Source organism: Agelaius phoeniceus, chromosome 2 (genome assembly GCF_051311805.1).
Source record: "Agelaius phoeniceus isolate bAgePho1 chromosome 2, bAgePho1.hap1, whole genome shotgun sequence".
Taxonomy (NCBI): Eukaryota; Metazoa; Chordata; class Aves; order Passeriformes; family Icteridae; genus Agelaius; species Agelaius phoeniceus.
This window is the reverse complement of record NC_135266.1, coordinates 68597297-68612379: the sequence shown is the minus strand read 5'-3', so window position 1 is coordinate 68612379 and position 15083 is coordinate 68597297.

The window sequence follows — 15083 nt, the reverse complement described above, 5'->3', positions numbered from 1 at the left end:
TAGCTGATTTTTCCAACCACAATTCCCAGATTTAAATCCTTTTCAAGCAGCATTAGATACAGTGCAGACACTCAGTGCCAGTGTTACTGGATCTATGCAAGCCCCAGCTCCCTGCTGCTGTGCCCCAGGCACCCCGACTCACAGGTGCATGAATCCATACAGACCTCAAAGCATCACAGGCTGCACCCTGGCAGGCAAAGGTAGGGGCACTCCTAGTCCAGCTTTGTGACCCAGATATGCCTCTTTTGTAGGTGTTTTTCATTTTTTTTTCTCACAGAAGGCCACAGAACCATGCAAATCACTGGGGTTTTTTTTCAGTTTGCTGACCTAAACAGAAACCTGGATCAAGTTACAAACAAACAAGGAAAATCGATTCTCTCTTGTGAAATTAAGAGCTGGAAAAATAATTTGGATTAACCCCCAAAATTTCTTTGACAGAAAAGAATAATCACTAAGCAGTTGAAAATACAAGCTTGGTGATTTCCAGCTGAGAACATTATTTAGTAGATGTTCCTTTTCAGAAATGTTGAGCTGCTCTGACTTTTCTTGCATTTTCAGGAAGCAATAAAATCAAGACAAAATAAGTAAATATTTCAGTGGCCCCCAGTTTTAGCATGTTCCCTAATCAACAGTTATACTCAAGGAGCACAGACTTAGCTTTGGTCTATGACTCGAGATCCTAATTGTGACCTTCGTGGCTGGCAGCAACAAATGGGAAGGACTGGAGAAGTGTGGGGAGACCCCTTGTTGTATAGGGGTTTCAGTGTTACCTCAAACAACAATTTCATCTGGTGGTATAAATATAGCTGTCACACTCACATATATGCTATTTTAGCCATATCGACCCACCAACAGTCTACAGGTAACCTATTACTAGGGCGACAAGCAGATTTTTAATATTTAGTTTAACCATTTAAACTGAAAAGCCATGAGAAATAAGGAAGAGGAGCATGTCCGTGAAGTGCCACATTTACAGGGACTAATCTTTGAGTTTGACTATTACTGCCCACACAAACATGCTCAGTTCTCAAAGGAAGTTGTTCCTTTGTAATTTCTCTTTGACAAAACTAAAATACGAATTAGATGGATGAAAATTCTCAGATATATCCATACAGCTTTGATCATTTAGGGGTCATTTCCAACGTAGGTTGAGAACTTCAAACATCAGGTCCTTTTAGGAATTGTAACAACTTCTTATAAGACAACTGTCTGACTTTTGAGCACTTGACAAATGGCTAATGAAAACAAGGAGTTAAAGGAGATGTGTACAAAATATATTGCTCAAATTTGTTTCTTGAGTGACCAAGCACATAGACAATTTTGCCTGAATTACTGGAAGTCTCTGTAATAGAGTTAAAAAATAAGGGGGGAAAAAGTGTATTTCAACAGATGTTAAGCAATATACTTGGAATGACATTTATCTATTATATATTTTAAATGATAAATTAAATATACTGGAGCACCAGAGATTCTAGGTGCTATTATAGCTGCTCTAGTGTTGAAGGCACATAAATAGTTAAAGGGTAGCAGTAGATAAGGAAGATGTGATTCTGCTTCATTTATTGATGAATCATACTTCCTTGGTGGCTAGAAACTAGCCACACTTCTGGGATGATACAGAAGTAGGAAACTCTAGGTTTCTACTAAATATTTTTCAATGAGCAGTGCTTTTTTAAATAAAATAGTAATACGAATTCAGATGAATTCAGATTTTCCTGTTAACTGTAGGTAATCCAGATATTCCTGTTAACTGTAGAGAGTTTGTATGACAGTTTGTTACATTTATTTTTATTTTTATAATGTGCATTTAATGGTATGATTGATGAGATGGCTTTGAGGGTTAAAAAGTCATGTAGGTAACTTGGATAAGGAATACAGATAATTGTTTACCATTAACCAGTGGCAGCAAGAACAAGTCTCTAAGTGATAGAGCAGAAAGTTAAAGATCTTCTGTAGGAGCTGACAAAACCTTAGAATTTGATTTCAAGTGAAGAAAAAAAAATCCTGAAGAAAGCATTTTTCTTTCCTAGCACCACCAGCAGAGCATTTATTATGTATAGGACAGTTATATTTTTAATAAGCACTACACTTGTATTTGTAGTCACAGAGATTTAAACAAGGGACCTGCTGGCTCCCCAGATACATGGAAACAGCAGGCAATGGACTCCAGTTCTCCCTCTGCATTCTGTCAACAGCTGTGCGACTCCTTTCTCACTTCAGAAGGACAGGCTGCTCATGGTGTCACTGGACCCTTTAAAACATGGCCAGTATTCACCCCATCATAACATTTATATTTTAATGGAATTATTTTAATCTTGGAAGCAGAAGCACAGCAAGGCATATTATTTGCATCTTTTCAGGCTAGTTAGGACCAGGAGCAACCTAGATCAACATTACTGAAATTCAACATCTCTGAGGTGGTTTTAAAAAGAATTTGATTGACTGCTTTCCTTGGTTGTTGACAAGACTTTACATCATAGAACTGTCCCTGAATCATACAATACCTTAGTCCAGAGAGAGGACAGCAGAGAAATACAGAAAAAGGCCTCAAAGGGCCTACAACATGCTTTCTTCTCTGATTGTAGAGAGGGTCAATTCTATTTGGCTTGGGAATGTGAGGCAATGCTTGCAAGAGGTAAAGTCAGGACCAGAGGAAAACACACAGCTGCAGCCAGATTTGTATCACTTTACTTATGGGGAAATGACCTGATCATTTAGAGCAGTGCAATAAAACCTCCTGTTCTGTACTATAGACGAGTACTCAAATTTTTGTTAACATTTGAATTCTGTCACAGTAGGAAGCTTCTCGTGCTGCACATTATTCTTGTGTCAGCCATGATAATAAAACATCCACCTCCTGAAATTTTTTTATGAGCAATAATTTATTTTTACAATAAAAAAGCACTTTAGATTATTTTTAAACAAAAACAAACCTGTGAGTATATGACTAGCAGCAGCTATAACAGAAGGATCTAATTTGTTTTTCTCTTCCAGAACCTCATGAAGTGTCATTTTTCTTTTTCACATCCCCGTGCTGTTCAAAACACCAGTTTATAGAGCTTACAAATGCACTTTCCTTTGGAGTCTGGTATGTATTCTCCTGAGGGTCTCAGACAATTACAGCAAAAAATAGAAGCATCAATTGCAATATTTTTGCACAGCATGGTGTTACTCCTGCTGAGGTTTTAATTTGCCCCGAGACTGCATATATCAGCAGATTTTCAAAATTACATTATAAACTGATATTACATTTGGCCTAAAATTCTGCTTAGTTTCTTGTTGCACCAAGGTTTCCCAGACACCAAAATCAGTGTGATTCCCAAGCTCACAGGCAAAGGAACTTGGGATTTGGGATTCATCAGAGTAATTATGGAACCTTGCTAGACTGGGGAAGCAGCAAGGGGCTAAAAACCTTCCTCTGCACATCACACTACCACTAACAGCAGAAAGCATTAGAGTCAGGTACAAGACATTATTATATCCTGGGACAGAGGAGAAGAGAACAGGGATGGAATCTAGTTGAAAAAAGGGAAGAAAAAATCCCCCACCTGTATTTCTGTGCATTGCCTTTGTTATCTTGTCTAAAATTTTTGAAAGCTGTCTCCTGTTCTCTGCAAAATCTGTGGATTTTTACTCTACTTGCAGTGGCATGAAGACTGCTTGAAACATCTTCCATTCTAATCAGTGGGAACATTGAATATACATAGTTTTGAATTAGATTGCATCTTTGCATTTGCTTTTAGTATAATAAAGAATCCCCAGCTGAGGGAGCTGGGTTTGTTTAGTCTTGAGAAGAGGAGACTCAGGAGGGATCTCATTGCTCTCTACAACTCCCTGAAAGGAGGTTGCAGTGAGGTGGGGGCAAGTCTCTTGTACCACACCTGCAGTGACAGAACCAGAGGAAATGGCTTTAAACAGAGACAGGGAAGATTCAGATTAGATAGTAAAAAAAAAAAAAAAAAATTACTAGAGTGCTCAGGTATTGGAATAGTTTGCCAATGGATGTAGTGGAGTCATGGTCCCTAGATGGGTTAGAAAGGCATTTGGATCTGTCACTGGGTGATCTGGTTTAGTGGCTTAGGGGTTACAGTGATACTGCTGGGTGGACTGGATGATCTTGTAGGTCTCTTGATGATTCTGTGATTCTATAATTCTATGCCATTAACAAAAACATTAAATAACACCGGTCCCAGTACAGAATCCTGAGGGACAACACTGACATCCATCAGGACTCTCAGCCGTTGACTGCTACCCTCTGGATGCCATCTTTTAACCAATTCCTTTTCCACTCAATAGTCCACCTACCAAATCCATCTCTCTCCAATTTAAAGAGAAGGATGTTGTGGGTGACAGTGTCAAAGCTTAAGAGTTCATTTAGATAATAGCTCTGTCCTTGTCCACTGATGGAGTCACTCCCTTGGAGAAGGCCACTAGGTTGGTAAACTTGCCCATGGTGAAGCTGTGATAACTGTCTCAAATCACCTCCCTGTCTTCCATGTGCCTTAGCACAGCTTGCAGAAGGATCTGTTCCATGGCCTTCCCAGGCACAGAGGGGAGGCTGACAGGTTGCTGGTCCACAGGGTCCTCCTTTCTAACCTTTTTAAAGATGAGTAAATTGTTTCCTGTTTTCCAGTCACTGGGAACTTCATCTGACTGCCATGATTCCTCAAACACAATGGGGAGTGACTTGCCAATTACATCAGCCAGTTCCCTCAGGATTCTGGGATGCAACTCAGCAGGTCCTATACACTTACAAACAACCCTCAGGTGGTCATGAACAGTATGTTCTCTTACAGTGAGAATCACTTTGCTCCCCCAAAACACAGTGTTTCCACCCAGTTTCAAGCCACCTTTCATAACAGGCAAATGTCATGACCATGACACTACAAAAACTTCTGGTCCAAATGAAACTCTGTCCAAATGAACCACTATGTAATAGAAGTGATTTTAAAATCCAGGATTTCCCCATTACATATAAAGATCAAAGATGACATTCAGCCAGATTGAGAATAAAGCAACATTTAAATGGAACACACTTTAGAACAGATAATCAAACATCAAATAATCAGTCCTAAGAGTAGATACACATGAATTTAAAATGTAAAAAAAATCTGTCATTATTTTCTTAACTCTTATATCCTACTGAATACCTTCAAAATATTTCTATAGAAACTTGCAACTTCTACGATGCTGACAAGTGTAAATTTTGTTAATTACATCTGCCTTCCTCCTTGGCAATCCTACTAAAGATGACTGAATTGCAGAATAACTTATTCTAGCATGCCTGTGTGTTTCTTAATTACCTAAAATATAATTCCAAGGCTTAAAAAACATAAGATTCTACATTAGAAAGACAGTAGATCAACAGATACAATCTTGTTTCAATCTCTGATCAGTATCTGATATTGCAAGATACAGAAAAAGCTCTGTTCTTAACCACCCACCTATTTATCAGTTACTGCATGGGAAGAATGATTTTTATCTTTTTGGGCTATCTGCTTACTCTTTGATGTATAAGATATAAATAGCTTTATTTTTACCTTTTCAATATATTTAATGGGAAATAATGAAGTTTACATAAATAATTAATCAACAGCGTTTGATTGCTGGAAACAAAAAACCTTTGGACAATCCCTTTATTCTGAAGCCAGGATGACGGACACCAGCATGTACAACAGGGGAACAGAATGCATGATGCTATATTGATGAATGATGTCAAGAACCTGCACCATATGGCATCCAATGATAAGCACAAGTTGCAAAACCAAAAGGGAGAAGAAAGCAAGGACACTTTACCTGAGGGTGCTTCTGTAACATTTAGCAGAACAGTTGGATTGCCCAAAGTAAGTAAGATTTTAAATCTAGTAAATCAAAGTTCCTTTGTACATTATAGATAAAGTCCTGAACCTATGGAAATCAAAGAAAAATAACTATTTCCTTCACTGTGATAAAAATCCCTCCCATTTCTATATTGATTTAATAATTAAAACATTTAATAGTACCAGAAACATTAATGGTATTATCTTTTAAATTTGCATATCTGACTTTTCTCAGGGGTTCTCTGACTATAGATAGAGGATGGACTTCACATGATCAGTGAAGCTGATCAGCTGCCTTCTGAAGTCAGTGGAAGGTCTCAGAAATGTTTTGACAATCACCAATTTGATAAAAACAATTTTTCTGAAATAATGGTATATCTCCTAGAACAAGATGAAGACTTTAGATGTCTATTAAAAGTACATCAAAATTTCTATTAAAAACAGAAGCAAATTTTGTTTGTATATTTAGCATTAACAAGATTTATTTAAGGCACAGCATGCAAGAAAAAGCCAGTGATATGGTCCTGAATGTATTTCATGTCTATGTCTTTATCTTTTTACACAGTCTTAAACATCTAGTACCTATATAAGCTTGTGAGTTCACACTTGTATCTATGTGCAAATAAATTTTCCTCTGTGATACTGCTATAACTCATTTACCCTTATCGTGTTTTCTCCTTGTTGTTTATTAGCACCATTTGTTATGTTGCATTTAAAATTAGATTGGGAGATATTTGGGGGAGGAATCATTAGCAGGTTGTAATCAGAACTCTAATTATGCTGCTACTGGAGGGTGTTGAGGAACCCATAGCTGAGTGAACAGATGTACTCATTTTTAATAGGAGAAGTCATGTCATAGTAAATTACAGCTCCATTTTCTAGAATATGGGCCTATTGAAGGATTTGCTGGTAAAAAGTGGTAGCAGAGCTGAAATTGAAAAGCTGTGACATATCTGACACGCTAAGTGCAGACACTTCATGCTGCTGCTCAGACACTGCACACAGATGCAGAATGCAAATAGACCCAAGACTTCTTCCACCGGCTACCAACAAAGCTTTAGAAAGGCAGACTTTCTGGAACAGATAAACAAAGTGCTGACAGGAAAAGTTACAAGAGAAAGGAAGGGTTTATTGCCTGGCAGTGTTAAAGAATTACAGCAGCTTTTTCTGGAGGCAAGCTAATTTACAAGCAGAGGCACTAATGGGCTAAGAAGCCAAATTTCTGCTTCCTAGAAGAAATAGCTTACTCTGCTTGAGTGGGAGAATGACAGAAAAGTTAAAGAAGAGCCTACTAAGCTAAGCAGAAAGCTTATGATGACAAAATGCCCTAGGTCTACAGGTGCTGAAAAAATACATGACTTGATCCTGTCTGGACTAAATCCTCACCGAAAGCAATGGAAAAATAATGAGCAGTCTCAGCAGCAGACTCTGTATGTCTTGAGTTCACTGGAGGAATGCACAGTGATGGAGATGAGGCTGAAGATAAATATGGGAGAGCACTGCAGCTGGACCAGACAACTCCAGCTCACCATCTTTTCTCTAACAGCAGCCACACAAGGTACACAGGGCAGATTATATACGTGGGGCAAATACAGAGTGGTAATTTCCCTGAACATTCTTCCAGAATTCAACAATGCTGTTTTAGGGGCTCTCTGTGCCAGATATACTTTCCACAAAGCCAGTAAACACTGCAGCTTTTTCTTCTGAGTTTATGTGGCCCTAAACTTCTGTAAACTTTTAGCATCCTCAGTATCCTGTGTCAAGGACTTCTAAAGTGTAACTACGACCTGTGTGAAGAACCACAGTCTTCTTGTTTTGAACCTTTGAAAGTGCTACTTTGAGTTTGTGCCCCTTCATTCCTGGAAGCAACACAAGCAGTCTGCTTGCAGTGCTGAAGGTTTTCCAGGAAACCATCAGCAGGCTGGACAGTGAGCACTCCTGGCTGCTAGGACCAGCAAGTCATATGAGACTCATGTTCCTTTACATGTGCAAGTGATAAAGGCCAAAGAAAGTGTGTCAGCATTATACCCCTGCTCATCCATACTTGCCAAGGCTAAGCATGTTCCTTGGCATCATTTTGGCCCATTCTAATACTTCCTAAGCCAATGCCAAAGCACACTCTGGAGGACAGCATGTGGTGTTTTTAACAGGCAGCATAGAAAGACTGTGCCATGTCCAACTTCCTTCACGCTACTCCCTCCTCCAGCGCTGCCCTGGCAGGCCCTCCATGCCCCAGAACAAGCCACATGCACTTATGTCATACACCAGGATATCCACATGTTCACCTCACACTATGAAAATTTTACTCTGGTGGGATGCAACTCAATCCAAAGTTCAGCATGTCCCATGGATGGGAACAAACATTTTGGTGTCTTCCTCTACAACCTTTGGTGACAGCTCATCTAATTTACTGAGAGTGGACAGTCTCTGCTTTCATTTACTACTACAGGTTTTTGCTGTGATTAGCAAGAAAAGGCCACTCACACAAGTAGAACTGCACAAGTTTATGTAGCTTTCCAGACATAATCTGCAGGTAGTATCTGCAGTAGAGCACTCCAGTGGAACCCATTGGCCAGGTCCTAAAAGATGTAGTGGCAGCCAAAGAGGTAAGATACACTGATCTTGCTCTTTACCTCTTTCCTATCAAGCTTGTTAACTTATCTTAAAGGTACAAAGAATTTATTACAGTTTTGACCTCTGATACAGATGTCTAATTAGCCATCACACAAGGATATTATGGACTAATAAAAAGAATGACACCTAAATGCAGAGGACATACTAGGAAAAAAAAACCAAACAGGTTCCAGAAAAGAAAAATTTGTAGGAGGCAGAAAAAGTGACAGTCTATGCTTCGAATGCTACTCATATCCACTGTATCCCTATAAACAACTGACTCAGAGAAGAACTGCTTATGAATTGGGAGGTGTCTCATTAGATAATTTAAAAAAATATATGAATTGTTAGCCTATGCATTTTATTTCTCTATCATGAACAGTGCTGTCACATATGTGCAGCTAGAAAATAATCCATAAATTTTAACTACTGCAACCCCGAAGGATGGACTTTATGGTTCTTCAAGACCTGTATATGTTGCTGCTTTAAGCTGGTTCCTCCAGATGAGAGACATCTGAGCCAAAAAGAAAAAAAAAAAAAGAGAACAGCTTTGTCATGAATACAGCAAATCATTCATATACACTCAATTCTACTTGCACTAAAGCTTGAAAAGAGGCTCTTCACACAGTTGAAAAAGAGCTCTCTTCACTGTAAGGAAGTGTAAATTAAGACTGATACCTGAAGAAGTGGAAGAACAAAATAGATGAAGAGAATGAAATATTTAATCTACTATGTCTTGTTTTTCTTAAACTCAACAGCATAATAGACTGTTCCTCAAGGTGTGCTTAGCATTTAGAACTGGGTTCTGCATTGCCAACTTTAAAAAAACCCACTAATTTTAAAGAGTCCTTGTGTAAGAAATGTAAGAACCAGAGGAATGATCAAGACCTGATGATGCTGTCCTTGTTTTTGTTTGACAAAAAGAGAAGCAGCAGTTTTGTCACTTTAGTGTTGTAATGTTGAAGAACAAAAAGTCAATCACTTAATCTCCGCTGGTAAAACCTGCCAGCACCAGGAGCTCTGGGACTGGGGTTCATTCCCATTCACATCAATAGCAATACAGCTCTATGAAGATCTATCAATACTAATAGCTTTTCATAGTGGGTATTGCTCTTCGGTAATTTTCTAAGACCTCAGCTAGGTAATAGTGTTATGTGCACAAGGCTCCTGCTACCAAAAGTGGATAAATCTATGGTAAATGTTTTTCAAACTACATTTCTACTCCAGATTTCCTTTGTCATTGTGTATTGGACATTTTAATGTATAAAACCAGGAAGTGTAGTGTGATGTAGCTTGTTATGTTGTTATAGATGTGTTTATAACAGAAACACATTTACTGAGAGGATGTGAGAATACACTGCTTTTAAGATTCCACCTACTAACACATGAACAGGGCTGGCCTCAGAATTAGCTAGTAAATCTGAGTAAACCTCTAATGACTGACTGACATCAAAACAAAACTTGAAAGATTAGCAAAATTTATGGGAAGTGACATTGAATATAAGATGAAAGCTCTTCTGAAAACAGTCTCTGCAGAAAACTAGGAAATTCAAAAGCTTTGGTATGTCCATTGATTCAACAAAAATGTAATTACTCTACAAGGGAAAAGACAAATTAGGAGACACGAGCAAGACTGCTGTAGCCTGAATTAAAGAGATTCTACAAGTGTAAGTTGTTGATTTTATAGGAGATGAAATTATGATAGCCAAGATGTGAAATATTACTGTGTTCATAAAACATAGAATGTGCTATAGAACCTTTGAGTTTCAGTAAATGTATAAAAACATGATCAGGACAAACAATCTGGTCTGCAGTGGCACAGGATAGACAGAAGTTTGGGTAACATTGTTTTCTAGTAACTTTATAGGAATTCAACAGAAATCTGATTTTTACATGCCACATTTATTGTCATCTTCAGAAATACACCAAGATGTGGTCAAAGGTGTCTGAAATTAATTTATTAGCATTCTTTTAATTCAAAGGAGCTACGACATCTATTATGAAGAGAAAAGCTTACATAAAAAAAAGGTTATCAAAAGTTAGAAATCTAGAAAACACTTATTATCCTCACCACATTAGTTAGGATATAAGAGGCAAAGGTATCTAGGATGCAAGTTCTTTCCTCTACATTCATCTAATTTTTTGCAGAAGTGCATTATTTGTCATTATTTTTTTCATTGTAAAAGTAACTCAGGTCAATAAAAAAATTCAAGGTGAAGTCCTGATGAGAATGGAAGCAAAACACCTACATTTAAAAATAATCAAAATAATCCTTAGTCCACTGTCAGTAACATTTACCCTTGTCTAGAAAAAGGCAAGAAAACATCCTTTGTCAACATCTTCACAAAAATGATTTCTAATTACGGGACAAGTCACACATTTCTTTATATATTTAAATATCTTACAGCACGTAATTCTTTAACGATCTTATGGACTAGTTTCCATAAGGTACTTTTGTGTCTTATGTAGAATACACCCTGAAAAGAATGCCAAATATTTCTTTATTAAGTCATGTTCAGAGCACTTTCAGGAGACTTAAATTCAAATCTGCAATCCTTAGTGGACAAGAGCTTCCTTTCTCTTCCAGTTCTGTTACTGCAAAATGCAGGCTGGTGGAAATGGAAGAACATAAGTGTGTGTTTTAGTCAGTAACCTTATAAATCTCTGGGGGAAAGACCAAAAATACGTATGAAAATAGCCAATGGTTTTTAAAAACACCCTCAGTAGAAAAATGGGCACGTATTCAGCATAGCTGAAGTTCATCTGAGGAATGGATCTGTAACTCCACATGTCCCCAGACACGTTCGAATTTATTTTCAGGCTATTTAAACAATGTCAACAGTCTTCCTATGTTTTTCTATTATGATTAACTATGCTATAAGTCTTGCTTTAAACATGTAGCTGGGCAATTCTTACTTTGGAAAAAAAACGGGTCGTAGGTCTGCACAGCTATGCACAATTGAGGCCACAGAGGACATAAGAGCATCAAGACATACCTGACTTTTTTTTTTTCTTGGCTTCTCCAGGTACATTAGACACCTGGGAAACTGAGGAGGGTCTGGTTCTTAGCAGCACGATTTGGAACATGAAAAAGTACTGATTACATTGGAACAAGTGCCCTGGTGGGGTTTTTTTAACACACCTAATTATTTTCACCTTTCCACATCTTTATGAAAGGGCTTTTTTTAATCTTTTGCAGATGGATAAATGTACAAAAGACTTTAGGGTAATGACTGATGCACAGAAGGTATCCTCTAATTAAATATTAACTCCACAGCCTTTTCCAGAATACAGTTTTAATGGTTGTAAAGAAGTATCTCACACCTTTTTAGCCTCATCCCTGCATGGAAAACTTCTATAACATTTTTATTACTTTAATTTTTTTAAGTATTGTAAGATAAACTATCAGAGTCCTGAAGAAAATGGATTTCTTCGTTTTACTTCTCTTATGATGAAGCAGCTTTTTTGGTGCTGCCAATCTACATGAGATAGGCTTGTTTTAGATTTTTATTTGGCTACCACCATTAGTTGTTTTTCCCACTGCCAAGTTCAATCTGCATGACATCAGCATGTCACAGTAGAACAGATGTCACTTTATTATCTTTTTTAATTATTTATCTTTTTTATCACTTTATTTATCTTTTTTAATTAGTGGTCCAGTCTTCCTTGACCTGCTACAATTTACTTGCAGCAATATAGGTGCTCTGATGGGGACATAACCTAGAGTGACAGCTAACAGAAATATTGTTGAAATATTTGGAACTGAAAAGAAAAATCTGTCTCAGTCAGATAAGCAGCCTGAAGGATCAAAGGATGCCAAAAAGACTTCTGCTTGAAAAATACAAGCAATTTTACAGCAAAATGGTAGTAGGACCTTTTAATGGCTTACTTGGATTGCTAGCAGCAATCATGCTGTAAATTTATTTAGGAGTGAGTGTAACAGCTCTCTAATTTGTTCTAATGCTTCAATAATTGGTTTAAAGATGTTAAAAAAATATACATATATATATATATACACACACATGCACACGTATATATATATGTATATATTTAGACACAGAGCACAGGTCTTACAGTTTTGCTTCAATTTGGTGTAAGATGGAGCTTCGCTTACAGTACCTGACATCGTGTCACCTTCTGATAATGTAGCTGCTGGTAGTAAGAAGCTCAAAATGCCATTTGTAGTTAAAATCTCTATTTTCAGATATATTGTCTAGTTTACTCATGCAGAGAAGTCATTTTACCTTTTGACCTTTCTGCTGGACTGAACAAAATGAGTGAAGACATATTCTAAAAGTCTTTGTGTTTGAGTGAATTGTGACTGCAGCTGAAATTGTCAGTCTCCCGTATTATTCACATTAATTTATTTGTAATACACTTGGCCAAACCATTCAATTTTAGATAGTTATTTCATTTTGTTTAGATTTATAGTGAAGTTAAAAAATTAATGAAGCATAAAATCAAAGCATTGTAGAGCATTTTAATCAGATATGAAGTACTACAACTGCAATAATAAGATTTTTATTTAACACATTAATTTCGTTCATTTGCCTAATTACTTTCTATAACACAAAATAACTGAAATTTCTTAAGCCCATGCTTAAATGCATTGCTGAGGTAGAGCACAATTTCCAAGATTTTCTTTGCAGGACAAGAAGAAATCTTATGGAATTTTAGTAATAAATAGAGCTAATAATAAAAAGAGCCTAGGGCTTTTCAGACATGCTATGTTTTCAGTCCTTGATCTCTTCAGGAGCTGAAAGAATCTAAAAGACTGTATTCTGTCCTATCTGCTTATGTCTGACCTCATGCAAAAAGGATTTGTTTCCATTGGTACTTCAAAAGCATGGAATACCTGTCAGAGCACTTGCTGGAAGCTGGTATGAGTTAGCAAAATCTCTCTGGGGGCTGGAAAGACTGCGCAGGTTATAAGGGGTCATCAAGAAGTTGCAATTGAGTGACATTGATAGACACAAGAAGAACAGCACATCATTCAGAAATTATTAAAAAGTCAGGCAAATGAGCTAAGGATCTGGAAAAACAAAAAAAAGGTAAGTAATAAATACAGCTAACTAAAGAGAACACCAAATAAATTACTGTTTAAATGCAAAGATTACTTTCAAGACCAGCAGGTATGGAGCAGAGAGAACAGCCACACATGAGAAACACTGTAGACCCCAAAATGTAAATGTAGCAAAGGGCAGAGGAACAGGACATCCTGCGGTGCTGAGTAGAAGTTAAGCGCTGGGTAGGATATTGCTGCTGCAGCTTTCACAGGCTCAGTCATGCACCAGGGCAGTGCTGACAAAGAAGTCTCAGAACTTCTGCTGGTCAGAGTGACCCCGAGATACATCAGAAAGTCTCTTTTCCCAGCCTGGCAGTCAAAGAAGGAGTCAGAATCTTCTATTCTTGAGGTTGTTTATTGTTTCTTATCTATAAAATTCTTTCTCTGTCCTGCCGAGGTCCGCTCAGTCAGACAGTCAGAGGCACACTGGCTGCCCTCAGGGTGGTATTATCTTTTTATACTAAAAACTACGTATACAATATTTACAATTACTTTCCAATACCCATCAGCTATGTTAGACAGTGAGCTTCTACTTTAAACCAATCCAAAAGTTCCAGCATCACAGCAGAAGATGGAGGCCAAGAAGAAAAAGGAGAAAGGCTGGACACACCCAGATTCCTCCATCTTGTGTCCTGAACCCCCATTCTAAAAACCCCAAAAAATCTATTTTTCACCCCGTGACAAACTAACTATTATTCTACTCAGACTTTCATGGCTTGCAGATCCTCATATAAGGTTGGTAAATTTTTCCATGTGTCATAATCAAAATCACAGGCGTCTTGGGCTCTGTGCCAAGGTCTCTGAGCCCCCTGGCAGAGGTTCAGGCAATGCAGGACAACCAGAGGGATGTCCTGAATTCCGACAAAGAAGTACCAAGAGAATCACAGATTCAACTAGATTGGAAAGGACCTCTGAAACCATTGAGTCCAACCTATGACCCAACACCCCCTTGTCCATCAGACCATGGCACTGAGTGTCGCACACAGTCTTTCCCTACTACCTCCAGGGACAGTGACTCCAGTGACGTCTCTGGGCAGTCCATTCCAGTAACTAATCACCCTTTCTGTGAAGAATTTCTTTGCAATGTCCACCTAAACCTCCCCTGCTGCAGCTTAAAACTGCCCTCTCTTCCTGCTGCTGGATGTCTGGGAGAAGAGGCCGAAACTCACTTGGCTACACTCTCCTGTCAGGTAATTGTAGGATTTGCTAATTCATGGCAATCTGCAAATGAAACTGATTAACGACTGTCCATGAGAGAGCAAGTAATGTAACTATTTCAGACAAACAGGGAACATGGTATTGATGAAAAGAGCTCTACTATCTCGTGCCCCCAGCAGGTTTTTGTGATCTTCATGAGTAACTGAGTAACTCAAATGTCTAGATTAGAGAAGCCATTACCTGCATTATATTTTCTGACTCTGGGAACAAAGTTGCACACAGACCTGATAAAATATAAGCAGCCACATGAACATTTTTCCATATTTTTTTTCCAAAAAAGAAAAAAGAAAAAAAAAAATCACTTGTCCATATGCTTCATTTATTAGGGCTATAAGACAAAGAGCCAAATGGGACTGTCAATTATATAT